Genomic DNA, 19,453 nt, shown 5'->3' on the forward strand with positions numbered 1-19,453 from the left:
CTATTGAGAGCTCAATAGCCATATGTGGCTGCTGGCTACACTGCTGGGCAGTGCAAAATAAAACATTTCTATTCTCACAGATTTTCTAGTGATTTTAAAATTAATTTCCTTTCATTTAAAAAATGGAGAAAGTTTTAGAAAGTGCTGATTCTTCCTATTATTCATAATGCTGAACAAGTGGAAAAAACTTAAATTTCCAGCGATAGAATTTTGGTTCTCTGAATTGTGACTTAAACATATGCTGGAATATTACAAAGCCATTAAAATAGTCTTTTCTTAGAATGTGCAGGAAGGTTTATGGCATAATTTTAAGAACAAGAGGAAGCAAAAAGTATGTGTACTTATATTTTCATAAATATTTGTATATACACATTTGAATATATAATTCCAAATTTTGCAATTTTATAAGAGATATATATATATATATATGTAAAAGAAACAAAGGAAAAAGATCATACTATTATCTGTTAACTATCTGTTAACTGTGGGATGTGAAATTATGGCGGATTTTATGTTCTTTGAACATAGCTTTATTTTTTATCTTTTTCCAATATCAGGGGAAAAATGAATAAAAAAAGAAACTATAAAAAGAATGTGGAATTTTTGGAACTTTTGCAAAGCCAAAATAAGTTTCAGAAGATTCAGTAATTCACTTAAAAAAAAACACAACTAGCCGAAAACGGTTTGGCTCAGTGGATAGAGCGTCGGCCTGCGGACTGAAGGGTCCCAGGTTCGATTCTGGTCAAGGGCATGTACCTTGGTTGCGGGCACATCCCCAGTGGGGAGTGTGCAGGAGGAAGCTGGTCAATGTTTCTCTCTCATCGATGTTTCTAGCTCTCTATCTCTCTCCTTTCCTGTCTGTAAAAACTCAATAAAATATATTTTAAAAAAAAAACACAACTAAAGATTTTTTCGATGTATAAAATGTTTTTTATATCCGCTCAAGCCGTCTGCATAATTCTTGTCACCAAGGCAGTTGTCAAGGCAAGTGTCATTCATAGCATTCTCCCATGTCTACAGAGCAGCTGAGTGGTCTCTGGATTCTCTCTGTAGCTGCACCTGTCTAAACATTGAGCCCAGGGTGACATTCATTCATTTATTCGGAAGCAGATCTGTAAACATTTTCTATGCTCCAATGGTTCTGAATGAGGGTCTCTTCTGTGTCCCTATTGCTAGTCCTTAACCGTAAAAATTCTTTTCCCACTGGTTCTTTTGGAAATTGGTTGAAATTCATGAAGACACCAGCATGAGTGTTATGGACGGAAGCTCAGACTCTCCATCAGGGAGGATGAGGAAACCTTGGACACAGGAGGCAGCTTGTTCTGGGGGAGCCGACTTGGCTGGATTTGGAGCCCCACCAATTCTGGCCTCCTGTCTTCAGTCCTCTGACTTCAGTTCTCTGCTTTCTAAAATGGGAGGCACATGGGGACCATTGTGGGATTAGAACAATACATGTAAAGAGCCTGAATTATGGAAGACAACTAGGTTTTTTTAGTTCTTATTATGCAGATGTTTATTTAACAAAAAAAATCCATTTTTCCCTTTTATCAACCATTTTGAGCACTGTGAGATTTTACACTGTCTGGCCAGGTGTCAGGCTGTGTTTAACATTTGTGTAGCTGGAGGTGACCGAGGCTCCAACTACCTCTGAAGTCTCTGCTTTTGTTTTTCCTGTGGCCTTCAGATCACCCTAAGAATTCCTTCTCAGATAGGGTTTGCTTCATGCAGTGCGATTACTTGGCATGCACTCATAGTTCAGAGGGCTGGAGTGTGTCCCACCCAGGGGCAATGGTAAGATTTCTGGGAGGAGGTGGGGAAGGCATGGTTTTCTTTACTAAAATGAGAGAAGAGACTGTGAAAGGTGAGATGGAAAAAAAATAATCACAGATGACTCCTCAGGCAGACCAAATTTGAAAAGAGCACCTAAAAGAAATGTGGAATTTCAAAATTAATTTTCTCAAATACTTTGTAAACACTTACGTACTCTTGAAAAGCATTTACCTACCCTGATTTCCAATGTTCTCAAATTTTCCATCAGGGAAGGTTTGTATGGATAGGAAGGAGAAGCAAAGCCTTCTGAGCTCTGGTAACTGTGGGAACAAATGAGGAGATTGAGGACAGGGAACTGCAGATGCCTCCTGTCCCCTCCTCTGCAGCCAGGGAGAGGGGGACACACAGACACTGGGGTTCGAATTGGAGGGCTGAGGACTGCTCCCCTGGGATTATCGGGGCAGACTGGGAGCCCCCAGGAGGGATGCTGCATGTCCTCACTCTCTGGGTGAGTAGAACTCCAGAGGGAAGCCTGGAGTAGGACCCCAGGCAGGGACCCAGGCTAGCTACTCCCTGAGAGACAATAGGAGATACAAAGACTCCGCCCCTGTTGCCATAAGAACAAAATAGCTCCGCCTCCCACCCCATATACACCAATGGGAAAGGCACTGGGTTCATTTAAAGACAGGATTCCCTTCCTGAGGCTGAACTCAGATACTAAACTGGGCTAAATGTTTTCTTTTGCTCCTCTCCTCTCGATCCTTTGGTGGGGGACTCAAGAGCAAATCCATTTAGAAACAAGTAAATAAGCTATATTTCTTCTGCACATTTAACATACTGAATTTATTTGCAACTTTGAGCCGTACTTATCTTTATTCATGCAAAACTGTAACTATATCTGACATTTCTTCTTAAAGGTGTTTCTTCCTCACTACAATGTGCAAAGGAAATTTCTTATTATAGAAATAGTGCTGTGGTTTTAGCTGTTGTGTTTCTGTGAAATAAGCTGAGCTTCCTTTCACCAGACACTGAGCAATTGTCTTGTGAAAATAGCATAAAGGCTCTTGTGAGGAGAGAGCCCTTCCTAGTACACTGGGGCCTTGACTTACAAGTGTCCCGACTAACGAGTTTTTTTAGATTCCAGCTGTCTCTTGGCTGATTTTTTGCATTGAGTTGACAGAGTAATTTGAGTTAAGGAGCGCCTTAACGAGCTCCTTAACGAGCTTGGTCTCAGAATGAATTAAACTCGTAAGTCAAGGCCCCACTGTATCTAGTGATTAAAGTAAAATCAGAATTTGCATGTATTTCTTAAAATAAACCTTCAAAAGTCATTGCTGAATTCCTACTCAGCACTGGGGACTCTTTGGTCCTAGCACAGGCCTAGGCACCTTCTGAGAGGGAGATCCAGTACTGAAAAGGTCAGTTCTAGAAATGTCTGTAAAACATACATTTGGCAAATGAATGAAGAAAGAAGCAAAGAAACACTGACAGAGAAGATGTTCCCCTCTGCCGACTTAAAGTTTGCTTTCTAAAGGAGGTTTGAAGCTTCCTACTGTTTTTTCAGCTTCTTTGGATTTCTAAAAGGCAGGGCCTTTGAACTCTAATGGGAGAAAGAGAAGAAAGTGCTGGGCATTCAGAATCATGAGCAGTGGGAATATTGGGGAACCTCAGACCAGCCACTTCATCTCCCTGAACCAGTTTCAATCTGCAAAATAACTAATATGTGATTTTTTAAAGAATATTTTTATCTATGAAATCCACTAGTGTGACATTGGTCAACAAGAACATACAGGTTTTAGGTGTGGGTTCTATGTGACAGGATCTGTATATTGCACCTTGTGCCCAACTCAGGAAGCAACACCAGGCTGGTGAACAGAAGATGAGGTGTAAAGGTGCATCATGGGTAAACTGGTCACCAGAGGCCAAAGGGCTGGCCTGCGAAGGACCAGGAACAGGAGCCACATCCTGGCGTGAACCTGGTCTGCAGTCAGAGCCCTCTCCTCCCCAAGGCAGGTCATAAAGCAGCTACTGCATTTCTGAACAAGAAATTGAGACACGGGTTTTGACCAAAAAATTAAGATATTTTGAAAATTCATGAATCTATGTGGGATGTCCTAAAGAGGATTAAGATATCATATGTATGTACATGTTAATGAATCAGGTTTATTACAAATATAAAATAAAGGAAATCAAAAAAGAGCTCTTTGCTCAGGAATTCATTCAGCAAGTGTGTGATGTCTACCTGGATCTCGGGGCGGGGCCTTCACAGGTCACCTTTCAGGTGCTGAGAGGGCCTGAGAGACAGACAGGTGAACAAGAACCAAAGCCACACTTTATTTCAGAAGACAGCAAGAGCCATGAAGAAAACAGACTTAGCTTATATGACTAGGGAGCCACAGGGACACAAAGGATTTCTATTGGTGCCCTGACCTATGACTTTAAACGCAGAGGTTCACAGGACAAAGTGTGGGGTCCCAGGCGCTGTGGGTCAGAAACCTGAGGTGGTTCATCGGGTTGCCCTCCTCCCAGGAGGCCTCGGGGGGCCTGCTCATGGGGACGTGGCAGATTCCATTCCTTATGGCACAGTTCCCTTCTGTTCCCTGCCAAAGCCACTCCCAGCTTCCTGGGGCTCCCAAAAATCTGGGCCTTTGATCCCTTCCTCCAGCCTCAAAGCCAGCAACTCAAATGGGGTCCCTCCCTGGCTTCCTGCCCCTCCTTCCCAGCCAGTTTTCACTTTGAAGAACACCTGGTTACTGAGGGCCAGGACCTCGGGGGGAGACACACCTCCTGTGCTTTCTGTAGAGGACCTGGGGTGTGTTGGTGTCAATAATTGTTTATTCACTGATTTTTAACAACAACACCACCAGAAAACTTGAGAGGTTGGCCCACATGGCTGACCTGGCATGGTGGCTAGGTTACCTCTATGACCTGTCTTACCATTCTGACCTCTGTTAGTATTGTGACCTACTGCCAGGTGATATACCATAGGGCTAGATGGGGGCTCCCGAGCAGAGTGACTCCCCAGCAGGCTCAGGAAAGGGCTCCCCAACATATTTAAACTGAGACATGGCTGTTGAGACAGAGCTGGCCCCATGGAGACCTGGGGAAGCCACCACAAAAGGAGAGGTAGTGCCCCACGGCAAGGACAGCCAGGCTGGATGGGAACAGCAGAGAGCGGGGGGCAGAGGGGGGGACATAGAGGGCCCTAGTGTGGGTTGAAAATGCTGTCACAGCAGGAAGGCTTTTAGGCATGAGAATAGGGGGATCTGATTTATATTTTTTAAAGATCACTCGGTGATTTGACATTTGAAATGATATTTGACATGTGTCCTGAGAGCCCGGGAGGATTTGGGCAGATGAAGACGGTGAGATGTGCTTCAGGTACAGAAAGTGGACACGGCCTGGAGGCAGGACAGATGAACACTGGGGACCAGAGCACATGCCTCTCAGAGCCTGTGAGTGATGGGACAGGGCAGGGAACCAGAAGACCCTGCATGGAGGGGGCAGGGCAGGGGGAAGGGGTCCTTCCATGGAGAGGACAGGGTAGGGGAGGCAGTAAACCTCCATGGAGAGGGCAGGGCAGGGAGGACAGGGGACCCTCCATGGAGGGGAGAGGGGAGGGAGGAGAGGGGACTCTCCATGGAGGGTACAGGTCAGGGAAAAAAGGGAACCCTCCATGAAGGGTGCAGGGCAGTGGGGACAGGGCACCCTCCTTTGAAGGAACATGCAGGGAGGAAAGGGACCCTCCATTGAGGGGACAGGCAGGGAGGAGAGGGGACCCTCCATGGAGGGGAGAAGGCAGGGAGGAGCGGGGACCCCCCATGGGGGGACAGTCAGGGAGGAGAGCGGACCCTCAATGGAGGGGACAGGCAAGGAGGAGATAGGACCCTCCATGGAGGGGAAAAGGCAGGGAGGAGAGCAGACACTCCATGGAGGGGAGAAGGCAGGGAGGAGAGGGGACCCTCCATGGAGGGGACAGGCAGGGAGGAGTGGGACCCTCCATGGAGGGGTGGGCCGGGAGGAGAAGGGACTCTCCATGGAGGGTAGAGGGCAGGGAAAAAAGGTGACCCTCCATGAAGGGTGCAGGGTAGTGGGGACCGGGCACCCTCCTTTGAGGGAACATGCAGGGAGGAAAGGGACCCTCCATGGAGGGGTGGGCCGGGTGGAGAAGGGACTCTCCATGGAGGGTACAGGGCAAGGACAAAAGGGGACCCTCCATGGAGGGTGCAGGGCAATGGTGACAGGGAACCCTCCATGGAAGGGACAGTTATGGAGGAGATGGGACCCTCCATGGAGGAGAAAGGCAGGGAGGAGGGGGGCCCTCCATGGAGGGGAACGGCAGGGAAGAGATGGGACCCTCCATGGAGGGGGCAGGGTAGGGAGCAGATGGGACCCTCCATGGAGAGGAAGGGAAGGGAGGAGAGGGGACCCTCCATGGAGGGGAGAAGGCAGGGAGGAGAGGGGACCCTCCATGGGGGGGACAGCCAGGGAGGAGTGGGACCCTCCATGGAGGGGTGGGCCGGGAGGAGAAGGGACTCTCCATGGAGGGTACAGGGCAGGGACAAAAGGGGACCCTCCATGGAGGGTGCAGGGCAGTGGTTACAGGGAACCCTCCATGGAAGGGACAGTTATGGAGGAGATGGGACCCTTCATGGAGGGGAAGGGCAGGGAGGAAAGGGGACCCTCCATGGAGCGGAAGGGCAGGGAGGAGGGAGGAACCTTTATGGAGGGGGCAGGGTAGGGAGCAGATGGGACCCTCCATGGAGGGGAAGGGAAGGGAGGAGAGGGGACCCTCCATGGAGGGGCAGGACAGGGAGGAGATTGTACCCTCCATGGAGGGGGTAGGGTAGGGAGCAGAGGGGACTCTCCATGGAGGGGAAGGGCAGAGAGGAGAGTGGACCCTCCATGGAGGGGCAGGACAGAGAGGAGATTGTACCCTCCATGGAGGGGGCATGGTAGGGAGCAGAGGGGACCCTGAGTGGAGGGGAAGGGCAGGGAGGAGAGGGGACCCTCCATGGAGGGAGCAGTGTAGGGAGCAGATGGGACCCCCCATGGAGGGGAAGGGCAGGGAGGAGGTGGGATACTTCATGGGAGGAAAGGGCAGGGAGGAGATGGGACCCTCCAAGGAGGGGGCAGGGTAGGGAGCAGAGGGGACCCTCCATGCATGGGAAGGGCAGGGAGGAGGTGGGAACCCTTCATGGAGGGGACCCTTCATGGAGGTAAGGGCAGGGAGGAGATGGGACCCTTCCTGGAGGGGACAAGACAGGGAGGAGATGGGAACATCCATGGAGGAGACGGGTCACGGAGGAGAAGGTACCCTCCATGGAGGGGGGAGTGTAGGGTTATTGGAACCCTCCATGGAGGGGACAGGTAAGGAGGACTCAGGACCCTCCACGGAGGCCACAGTTCAGGGAGGAGAAGGATCCCTCCGTGGAGGGTACAGGCCAGGGAGGAGAGGGCAGGGATGGGGACAGAGAACCCTACAGGGATGGGCTAGACAGGGAGGAGAGGGGACCCTCAATAAACGGGACAGATCAGGGAGGAGAAGGATACTTCCAGGGAGAGGAAGGGCAGGGAAGAGATGGGAACCTCCATGGAGGCGATGGGTCAAGAAGGAGAAGGTATCCTCCATGGAGGGGGGAGTGTAGGGGACAGGGAAGGGAGAATAGGGGACCCTCAATTTTAGTGGCTCTGCGGGAAGGACAAGGGAACCTCCATGGAGTGGGAAGGGAGAGGAGGAGAGGGGACCCTCCATGGAGGGGGCAGGGCAGTGGGGAAGGGAAACAGGGAACCCCAAACAATGGGCTGGGCAGGGAGGAGAGGGGACACTGCATGAAGGAAGGAGGGCAGAGGAAGTGGGGACCCTCCGTGGAGGAGACAGGGCAGTGGGCAGGGAACCCTCCATTGAGGCTACAGGACAGGTGGGGCAGGGGACCCTCCATGGAGGGGTAGGGCAGGGAGGAGAGGGGACACTCCATTGAGGGAAGAAGACAGAGAGGAGAGGTGACCCTCCATGGAGTGGGCTGGGCAGGGAGGAGAAGGGACCCTCCATGGAGGGGAGACGACAGGGAGGAGAAGGGACCCTCCATGGAGGGAGAGAATAAAGAGTAGAGGGGACAATGCATGGAGGTTTCAAGTAAAGAGGAGAGGAGACCTACCATGGAGGTAACAGGGCAGGAAGGAGAGGACCCTCCATGGAAGGGAAGGATAGTGGGAATGGGAACTCTATGTGAAGGGGGAAGAGAAGGGGGTATAGGGAACAGGGAACTCTCCATTGATAGGGCAGGGCAGTGGGGACTGGGAACACGGGACCCTGTATGATTGGCCAGTCAGAGAGTAGAGGGGAATCTCCATGGAGGGGGGAGGGCAGGGAAAGTGGGGATCCTCCATGGAGTTGACTGGGCAGGGAGGAGAGGGGACACTCCAGGGAGAGGGCAGGGCAGTGGGGACAGGGAAACCTCCATGGAGGCTTCAGGACAGGTGAGGCAGGGAACCCTCCATGGATGGGGCATGGCAGGGGTGTAGAGAACCTCACTTTGAGGAGGATGGGCAGGGAGGATAAGGTTTCCTTCATGGAAGGGGAAGGGCAGGGGGACAGAGAACCTCACTTTGAGGGGGCAAGCAGTGGGGAAAGGGAACCCCAGTTTGAGGGAGAAGGGCAGGGAGGAGACAGAATCCTACATAGAGGGACAGGTCATGCAGGAGAGGGAACAGGCAACTCTCCATGGAGGGGAGAGGCTGGGGGGATAGAGAACCCTACTTTGAGACAGCAAGGATTTCAGCACAGGTCCTTAAATAGATGGCAGGGCAGGGGAGAGAGGACATCCTCCCGCGAGGTAGCAGGGCAGGGAGGACAAAGGACCCCACATAGTCTGAGCAGGATAGTGAGGTTAGGGCACCATCCATGGAGGGGCCAGGGAAGGGAGGACAGGGGAGTAGAGATAGGTAAGAGGGGAAACACACCCCTCCATGGAGAGTCCCCTGTTCCCCCATGGTGGGGCCCTTGTTCCCCAGCCCTGCCCCTTCACAGCATTCCCTGTCCTCCCTGTCCATTGGTCCCTCCCCTGGTCCCCTGCCCCCACTGCCCTGCCTTCCCATGGAGGGGCTGCTGTCTCCCCTGCTCTGACCACTCTGTGGTTGGTCACCTTATCCCTCTGCCTTTTCCTTCCATGCCAGGGTCTTCTGTTTCCCTGCCCTGACCCCTCACTCACAGGCATCTGAGGGGCATATGCTCTGGCCTCTCCAGTGTTCATCTCTCCTGCCTTTAGGCTGAGTGTCCACTCTCTGTACCTGAAGTACATTCTCACCTTCTTCATCTGTCTAAATCCTACCTGTGCTCTCAAGACACATCTCAAATATCATTTCAAATGTCAAATCACAAACAGGGGAAGGGGGGTGGGGGTGGGAGGTTAGGGGTGGGAAGTGGGGGATGGGAGTGGGGGGTTGGGGATGGGGAGTTGGGGGGTGGGGGATGGGAGGTGGGGTGGGGGGAGGGGAGTGGGGGCTAGGGGGTGTGGACTGGGGAATGGGGGGTCAAGAATCAGGGGGGTGGTGTGGGGTGTGAGGTGTGGGTTGTGGGGTGTGGGTAGGGGTGTGGGTAAGAGTGTGAGGTGGGGGTGAGCGGTAGTGGTGGGGGATGGGAGCTGGCAGGTGGGTGGTATGGGGTCGCAGGAGGGGGCTGTGGGTTGGGGGTGTGGTGAGTCCTGTGGGGGCTGGGTGTGGTTGTCGGGTGGCAGGTGGTGGTGGCCTGTGGGGAGTAGGGGGTAGGGTTGGTGGGTGACAGGTGGGGGAGGGAGAAGAGGGAATAGGGGGATAAATGGTGATGGAAGGAGACTTGACTTGAAGGCAGTGAACACACAATGCAATCTACTGATGATGCAATATAGAATTGCACACCTGACCTATGCAATTTCATTAATGAATGTCACCCAAATATGGTTGATTAAAAGTAAATGAAAGGTGGGTCTTTTGAGGTTGATTAGGTTATGAGGGTGGAGCCCTCATGAATACGATTAATACCCTTTTCAAAGATATCCCATGCTAGACTTATCAGGAGATGACTTTATATGTTATATAAATGTCTAACCACTATTTTGTACACTTGAAACTAATATTGAATGTCATCCCTAATTGAAAATAAATTAAAGTAGTAAAACAATTTTGAATAAAAATGAAAATGCGAATCAGAGTGATCTTTAAAAAATGTAAATCAGATAATTACACTCTGTGCCTAAAAGCCTTAAGCGCTCCAACAGTGGTCAGCTCTCCAGACAGCATCATGCCTGTGAGGGTGTTACACTCCTGGGAGAGGAATGCCCTGTTTTCTTCCTCCAGTAGCTCCCTTCATGGCTCTGGTGATGTGTGGCACTGGTGCAGGGCAGAACTGTGCTTCCTTGAGAGTGAGCTAAGCATCACTTTGGCTGCTTACTTGTAGTGTGGGAGCCAACACAGAAAAAATAAATTTAAGCCTTAAAGGTTCTCACAGCATTTCAACCCACCAAATGGACCTCTATCCTCCCTTCCCTACACTCCAGCCAGCCTGGCTCACCCAGCCTTGAGGAAAGAAGGCAGGGACAGTGCTGCCCGGGAAGCCAGTGAGCATGCATGTGGTCAGAAGTCTGGAGAGAGCTCCAGTTCCCTTAGGACAGAAATGGAGGGATGAATCTTCTGAAATCAGCCACCCAGAAGGGGACTCAACTTTTCACTACATGATGACTGGATGACACCTGCATGATCCCACCATGCTCTTGCTCCCCTGTGGCATCCCAGGGGACCCATGGATCATCTACAACAGAAAGCAGTTCTCTGGCCTTTGAGAATCCACAGACCCTCTGCAAAGCCCTTAAGCTCACTCGGCTGATCTCAGACTACAGATTCCAGACATCTTCAATCCTGGGAAGCAGCCTCTTTTGACTTTTTCATTCTCCTCCTACAAACAATGCCAGGTCTTTGTCTTCTGTACACTGCTCAAAGATGTGTGAGGACCCAGCGGGTGGCAGCTGGACCTGATATCCCCTGGGACATTTGCTGAGTGGCTTCAGACCCAACACTGACACTGAGCTTGAAGCTGCATCCATCTGGTGAACACCACTCACCTCTACCTGGGGACTCCCTGAGAACCTACCTCATGCAACTTGAGTGCTTCCAGAGACTCTTTCATTAGCGGAGAATAACAGGCACTCGGCAGATGGAGGCAGACAGGGAGGCAGAACATGGTGTGCTCTGGGACTTTTGCTGACCTGTCCCCGGGCTCAGTGCTAGTAAAAACCAGCTTTGGTGCCCTGCTTGGGCCTTCCTGTGCTACTGGGCCTCAGGAGAGCCTGTCACAAATTGTGAATTGCTTTGTAGATGCAAATAGATTGCCCTGGGCCAGTCACATCAAGCATCTGACATTGTTCAGCACCAGAGTTGCTCCCAGGAAGCCCCAGGACCAACAAGCCCAGTGGCCAGCTTCAGAGCACATCAGAGAAGGATACAATTAGCCTCAGAAGTGGCAGATCCAAAGAGAGATCTAGGCAGGCACCAGACCCCGCTGAGATGAATTGCACTCCACGTGGTCAACACCTGTCAGCAGCTTATACACTATACTATAGGCAGGGTACACTGTGGTTGCAGCCAACTAGCCTGAGCATCGACTTAGTACATGCATGGGCCAACAGCCATCAAGAATCAACTGCCACAGGAAGGTTCACACAGCACACACGGGACATCCCTGGAGCACTCAACTCAGAGGATCAAGAAGAAATTGCCACTGGGTTCCACAGGACTCCTACTACACGAAGCCACACTACCAAGACCTGGATTTTAATACAAAGAAACAAACACACAGAGGAAGCCAAAATGCTAGGAAACATGCCCCAAATTTAATAACAGGGGACACATCCAGAAAAAATGCTAAACAAAGTGAGGCAAGCAATATTCCAGATACTGCATATAGATATACATAAAATGGTTGTAAGGATGGCAATTGAAGTTAGGTGAAGAATGGATGAAATCAGTAGGAACTTGAAAACTGATAGTAGGCATGAAAATGTATATTTAAGCCATATAAAAGATCCAGTCAGAAATAAAGAGTAAAATCTTTGAAATGAAGAATACACTAGAGAAAATAAATAATTTGATTAAGGAGAGAATCAAATTAGTGATTTGGAAGACAAGGTCACAGAAGACAAAACAGCAAAAAGAAAAAAGAACTTTTAAAAATGAGGACTGTTTAGGGGACTTTTGGGACAACATGAAACATTAACAACGTCCACATTATAGGAGTACAAGGAGAAAAGAAAGATTAAGGGACTACACCATATTAAAAGAAATAATGACTGAACAGTTCTCTAACCTGGTGAAGGAAGAGACACACAAGTCAAGGAAGCACAGAGTCCCAAACAAGATGAACTCAGAAAGGGTTGACACCAGGACACATCATCATTAAAATGACAAAGATTAAAGACAGGACATCTTAAAAGCAACAAAAGAAAGACGGTCAGTTACCTACAAGGGAGCTCCCATAAGATTGTCAGCTTATTTCTCTACAGAAACATACCAGGCCAGTAGGGATTGGCACAAACTATTCAAAATAATGACAAGCTAGGACCTTCAACCAAGACTACTTTACCCAGCAAGGCTGTCATTTAAAATTGATGGAGAAATAAAGAGCTTCCTAGACAAGAAACAGCAAAACAAGTGTGTTACCACCAAACCATTAGTATAAGAACTATCAAGAAGGAATAAAAGGGAAACAGAGTTAAAAGAATAAAGCATATCTACGAATAATCACTTTAAATGTAAGTGGCTTGACTGCTGCAATTAAAAGACATGGTAGCTGAATTGATAAGAAATCAAGAACCATATATATGCAGTCAACAAGAGACCTATCTCAGAATGAAAGATATACAGACAAAAAGCAAGGGGATGGCAAAAGGTATTTCATGCAAATACAAATGAAAAATAAGCCGGGGAGGTAAACCTATATAGCTGACAAAACAGACTTTAAAACAAAGGCTATATTGAGCAATAAGAATGGACACCACAGAATGATCAAGAGAGCAATCCAACTAGAGGATATAACCCTTGCAAACATGTATTTCCTCAACATAAGAGCAAGTAAATGTGTAAATCAAATCCTGATGTACATAAATGGAGAGTTCAACAATAATACAGACGTAGTAGGGGATTTTAACATCCCATTGGCATCAATGGCTGGATCTTCCGCACAGAAAATCAAGAAGCAAAGAGTGGCCTGGCGCTGGACTCTGCAGCAGCAGCAGGAGCACATATACTAAAGCTGGAATGATACAGATGAGATTAGGCTGGCCCCTGCGCAAGGGTGACACTGAAATCAGTGAAGCGTTCCCTTCCCCCTAGCGTGGGACATGCTCTCCTGGCTCCCCTAGGCTCCCCTGACTCCCCTGGGCTGGGGCCCCTGTGGGTGGGGGTGGAGGGAGATGGGCGGGGGCTGGGGGGGGGAGGGAGACGGGTGGGGGCTGGGGGGGGAGGGAGAGGTGGGGGGGAGACTTGGGCCCTGACCGCCTCCTGGGTTGGGGCCCCTGCGGGTGGGGGCAGAGGGAGAGGGGCGGAGGCTGGGGGGGGAGGGAAAGGGGTGGGGGCTGGGGGGGGAGGGAGAGGTGGGGGGGAGACTTGGGCACCTTCTCACCCTTGCGCAGGGCGGCCTCACACCTAGTCTTTAAATAAAAAAAAAAGATGAGTGGCCTGAAATAACACAATAGATCAAATGGATTTAATTGGTATCTTCAGAGCATTTCACCCTGAAGCAGTAGAATATACATTCTTTTTAAGTGGACGTGCAACATTATCTGGATAGACCACATGTTAGGGCACAAAAACAGTCTCAGTAAATTTAAGAAGATTGAAATCATATCAAGAATCTTTTCTGGTCATAACTGTATAAAACTAGAAGTCAATGAGAAAAAACTGATATACAAGTGATCTATTACTGAATTGTACACACCTAAAACCACCCTGCCCCAATAAATTTATTAACAGAGAAATAAAAACAATGACAAGCAAAAATAAATAAATAAATAAATAAAAATTTGGGGATACATGGTGGTGAGAATTGCATGTCAATATACTTGATGTATACTTAAATGTGGTTAAAACTCTAAATCTTATATTTATTTTACCACAATAAAAATTAGTAATTATAGGATTAAAAAGAAAACAGAAAAAGAAAAAGAAAAACCTGTAAAACACAGAAAGTCTTGGAGGCTAATTAACATGTTACTGAACAATGAATAGATAACAATGAGATCAAGGAAATAATGAAATAATACCTTGAAACACATGGAAATGAGAGCACAACAATCCTCACTCTATGGAGCACAGCATAAGCAGTCCTAAGAGGGAAATTCCTAACATTACAGGTCTACCTCAAGAAACAAGAAAAATCTGAAATACATCATCTAACTTGACACTTAGAGGAACTAGTGCAAAAGAAAAACAAAGACACCATAAAGTGAGAAGAATAAAGAAAATAATAAAGATCAGAGCAGAAATAAACAAAGCAGCAAAAAACAAATGCAGGTGCTGGACTGGATGGTTTCACAGTGCATTTCATCAAACAGTCAGAGAAGAACTAGCACCTGTTCTCCTCAAACTCATCCAAAACACTCAAGACAAGGGAAGACTCCCAAGCTCATTTTATGAGTTCAGCATTCTCCTAATCCCAAACAGAATAAGACTTTACAAAGAAAAAAATTATAGGCCAATAGCCCTGATGAATATAGATGCTAAAATCCTCAACAAAATATTGGCAAACTGGATCCAGTAATACATTAAAAAGATTACACACCATAATGAAGTGGGATTTATTCCAGGGATGCAAGCTTTGTATAGTATCTACACATAAAAAACATGATACATCGTAAACAAAATAAATAAAAATCATATCGTTATAACAATAGATGCAGAAAGAGCATCAAAACACAACACCTATTCATTATAACAACTCTCAGCGAAATGTGAATAGAGGGAATTCACCTGAACATAATAAAGATTATGAAGAAGAAAGAAAGAAAAAAAGAAAGAAAAAGAAAGAAGAAAGTGAAAGAAAGGAAGGAAGACAGGAAGAAGTTGAAGAAGATACAAATAAATAAAAGCATATATGGTGTTCAAAGATAGGAAGAATTAACAACATTCAAATGTCCAGTGACGTATTTCAGAGAGCTACAACAAATATCACAAAAACTTATATGGAAATACAAAAAAAAAAAAAAAAAAAACAACAACAAGAAAACCCAACACACACACACACACACACACACACACACACACACACACACAAACAAAAAAACCAAACAAAATAAAACCAAACCAATAGCCAGAGTAATCTTGAGAAAGAAGAATAAAGTGGGAGGAATCATGCTACCTGATAACAAACTATACTATGAGGCCATAGTAATAAATATAGTATGGTACTGGCATAAAACACACATAAAGATCATTGGAACAGAATAAAAAGTCCAGAAATAAACCCATACATTTATGGTCAATTAATATTTGACAAAGGACACAAGACTATACAATGTGGTAAAGATAGTCCACTCAATAAATGCTATTGGGAAAATTGGACACATAAGTAGAAAAATAAATGAATGCAGACTACCTTCTTACACCATATTGAAGAAAAAATGCAGAACGGATTAAGACTTGAAAGTGAGATTTGAAACCGTAAAAATTCTAGAAGAAAATAAAGGCAATAAGTTTTCATGGAAATATTTTTTATTCTGATATATCTATTTGGGCAACAGAAACAAAAGAAAAACTCAACAAATGGGACTACATCAATCTAAAAAGTTGTTGCACAGCAAAGGAAATCATCAACAAAATGAAAAGACAACCCACTGAATGGGAGAACATATTTGCCACTGATACATCTGATAAGGGTTTAATATCCAAAATTCATGAAGAACTTAAGAAACTCAACATCATAAGAAAATTAAACAATCCAATTTAAAAATGAGCAAAGAACCTAAACAGACACTTCTCCAGCGAGGATCTGCAGATGATTATTACACAAATAAAAAGATGCTGAGCATCACTAATCATTACAGAAATGGAAATTAAAATCATAGCGAGGTATCACCTCACCTCTGTCAGAATGGCTATCATCAATAAATCAATAAACATCAAGTGCTGGTGAATATGTGGAGAAAAGAGAACTCTCGTGTATTCTTGGTGGGAATGCAGATTGGTGCAACCACTGTGGAAAGCAGTATGAAGTTCCCTCAAAAATTAAAAATGGAACTGCTTTATAACCTAACATTTCCATTTCTGAGAATATCTCTGCAGAAACCTGAAACACTGATCGGAAAGGATATATGCCATGCTATGTTCACGGCAGCATTATTGACAATCGCGAAGATTTCATAGCAGCCCAAGTGCCCAGCAGCAGATAAATGGAGAAAACGCTATGGTACATTAACACAATGGAATACTACTCACCTACACACACACAATAGAAAATGAAGAAAATCTTACCTTTTGCAACAGCATGGATGGAGCCGGTGAGTATTATGCTAAGTGAAGTGAAGTAAGCCAGTCAGAGAAATACAGGTTCCTTATGGTTTCACTTATATGTGGACTCTAATGAACAAAATAAACTACAATCAAAATAGAAAAAGGCTCATAGATACAGAAAACTGACTGAATACTGTCAGAGGGGAGGAGGTTGGGGGACTAGGGGAAAAGTGAAGGGATTAAGCAAAGAAAAGACCTATAGACACAGACAACAGTTTGGTGATTATCAGAGAGAGAGGGGTGTGTGTAGAAGAGGGTTTAGAAAGGATAAATTGTGATTGAAGGAGACCTGACTTGGGTCGGGGGGAGGGCGGTGAGACACATAATTCAACATACAGATGATGTATTACAGAACTGTATACCTGAAAGCTACCTGATTTCATTTCCAATCTCACCCCAATATATTCAATTTAGAAAAAGAGGCCATTGTGGCACATGCTACAACCTGGATGGACCCTGAAGACATGATGCTCAATGAAATAAGCCAGTCACAAAAGGACAAATAGTGTGTGATCCCACTCACATGAGGTCCCTAGAGCCATCAGAGTCATAGAGGTAAGATGGAGGGTACCAGTAATGGGGGAGTGGATGCAGAGTTGCTGTTTAGTGGGGACAGAGCTTCAGTTGGAGAAGATGAGAACAGTGATGGAGCTGATGGTGGTGAGGGCAGCACAACAATATGAATGTTAAGTTGTGTTAAGGACCACTTAAGACCACTGGATTGTGCCCTGAAAAATAGTTTAAATGGTAAATTTCATTTTGTATATATTACTGTGATAATAATATACCAAAAAAAAAAAAAATAGAAGGCACTGTCCTGGGTGTGGGAGAATCGGGTAGAGCTGTTTTCTATGGGCCCTACATGGGTGGTTGGGTCACTGTCAATATCCTGGCTGTGAGATTTTTATAAGATATTATTGAGGGAAACCGGGTCAGATTACATGGGCTACCTCTGCGTTATCTCTTATAAATAATGGGAATCTACAATTATAATTTTAAAAGGTTAAAAAATAAAAGGGGCGACAACCAGATTTGGTTGTCTTGCCCCAGAGAATCTGGTCCAGCAGGTCCCGTTGGGGTCAGGGCTGAGTATAAGGAATTGCCCACAGGAACTTGTGGTCAGTGGGATTGAGGGCCACCATCCAGACCAGTGACCTACACAGCTAAGTTCTCATCCCATCATGAAGCTTCCACAGCTTTTAATACAGCTGCTGTGTCTCAGCCACCTCTAATGCGATCACTCGGTGGAACAGCTCCTTCACTGTACCACCTGGTTTCTTAAAGGAGCTTCAAACCTTTTAACAATCTCACCAAACACAACACCGGCAGCACAATCCTCCCACAGTGACCCTCTGCTTCATTAAACCACATCCACCAAGTGACAAGTCTGGGCCTTTTGTGCCATTCCAGGAACGCTGGGCCAGGGTCTCCTCCACAGAGCAGATTCACTTCTCGGTGGCTTGGTTGGGACCAGGGTCACCCCAGGGGTGACACTTACCAAGGACAAGGATGAAGGAAGGCAGCATTGTCGTTGGAAGCACGTGCCTTTTAATCATCTGCAGATCTCAACTGTAGGAAAGATACCTATGCTCTGTTAAAGGTCAGGAAAGAAAAATAATTTTTTTCTTTGTACTCAACAGAGTGGTGCTCAAAATTAAGGTAAAAATAATACCGTCTTCATATGCTCTCTCCTTCCATAGATGGCTCCAATTTTCCTGTCAATTTGAATGCAAGGTGGAAGAAGTAATGCTGGTGGATGAAATCAACACATCCCTATTTTAAGGGGTTAAACGAAGATGAGAGACGGAGTGTCACTCATTAAGGTTTCATACTTTACTCTGTGGTCAAGTAGGGAGTTTTTAATTGTCCATCCAAACCTGTATCATTAGGGTAATAATGTATGGCTGTCATGAAGGCCTTTTCAGTGTCTGTACCCCATAAAATCTTGCTCTTTTTGGTTCACGATGTGGGCCAGGGAGCCACCAAAGCTCTCCATACAGTGACTGAGGGCTCCAGGGCTGCCCTGGCTTGTGGATTCAGCTGACAATGAGCACAGCCCCATGGTGTAGAGGTGGGACAGAGGAGTGTTGTCAGGATGGCCTGGGAGCAGCGCTCATGGCTGTCCTCACATCAGGCCAGACCTGACTCACATGGTGAGAGAGGCTCAGAAATGCAGAACAGCACAAACTCCTTGCTACTTGGCACATAGGACAGCTCACTCACCCTCTTGTTCCTTCACCTGTGCAGCCAGCCAACTCAGTCACCTTCAGGGAGAACATCCAGAAAGAATAATAAAATAAAAGTACCGCATGCCAATGCAATGCACCTAGCACTTCAAAGTACTAAGAGTAAAAAAACTCACTGTCCATGCATTTCTACAGAAAGGCTACTTGCTGTCCAGACCCATACTCTTGCTCTTTTTTTTATTCTCCAAAGAAGAAAACACATCATTCTGGAGCCACCGAGATGGAGCAGACCAATGGCCAGCTGTCCACCCAATGATGACAACCGTGGTCTCAGAGAGAATACTATCTGCGGACTCCAGAGAGAGCAGCAGTGGGCTGAGTGGGGAGAGAATTGAGAACTTGACCTGTGACCAGCACGGTGGTGAGCTGATTGGTCTTGAAGACAGTGAGTCTTAGCACTGCTCTGTGAGCAGGACGGGAATGACTCAGAGAGGACTGGATCAGGGGACTGTGGGAGCCAGAGTGGACCCTTGGACCCTTCCCCCTTCTCTTCTGGCCGGGCTCTAACGCCATGGCCTGGGCATAAATCCCTCAAATGCTGAGGAAAAAGCCATCTCTGGTGAGGACCTGAGAAAATGGGGCCCTGGACTCCAAAGTATTGGGGCGACTCCTGATTATTTTTCTTCTTTTTCTCTTGCCAGTTTTCCCTGCAAACCATCCTGTTCTATGAAGCTTCCACACAGCTCATGGGTGGAGAGGAGTGTAAGGTTCTGAGGGAGAGAACCAGAGCATCTAGCAGAAGGACCAGTAAGGCAGCTGAAATCCAGGGAGAGAGGAGCTGTGAGTGAGCTGGACCCGCACAGAGCACACCCTGGAGGCAGCATAGGCTCTGCGAATGCTGACCCTGAGTTCACCCCCAGAGCTGCTGAGACACAAGTGATTCTGAACTTCATATGCTCCAC

The 19,453-nt window shown here is 47.0% G+C and overlaps 1 long non-coding RNA gene across 2 annotated transcripts; it reads right to left on the reverse strand.

Annotated features, from left to right (window-relative positions):
* Positions 1-913: 913 nt before the first annotated feature.
* Positions 914-17,875, reverse strand: LOC308517269. Of its 2 annotated transcripts, XR_013995822.1 has the most exons (4): positions 17,804-17,875; positions 16,267-16,371; positions 2,006-2,090; positions 1,494-1,923 (listed from the first exon to the last, which is right to left on the reverse strand). It is a non-coding gene; the product is annotated as an uncharacterized lncRNA (long non-coding RNA). The 2 variants fall into 2 exon arrangements; XR_013995821.1 differs by lacking the exon at positions 17,804-17,875 and having other exon boundaries at positions 914-1,923; positions 16,267-17,082.
* Between the last annotated feature and the right edge of the window lie 1,578 nt (positions 17,876-19,453).

The sequence above is a fragment of the Myotis nattereri genome, assembly GCF_964212035.1.
Source record: "Myotis nattereri genome assembly, chromosome: 3".
NCBI classification, from domain to species: Eukaryota; Metazoa; Chordata; class Mammalia; order Chiroptera; family Vespertilionidae; genus Myotis; species Myotis nattereri.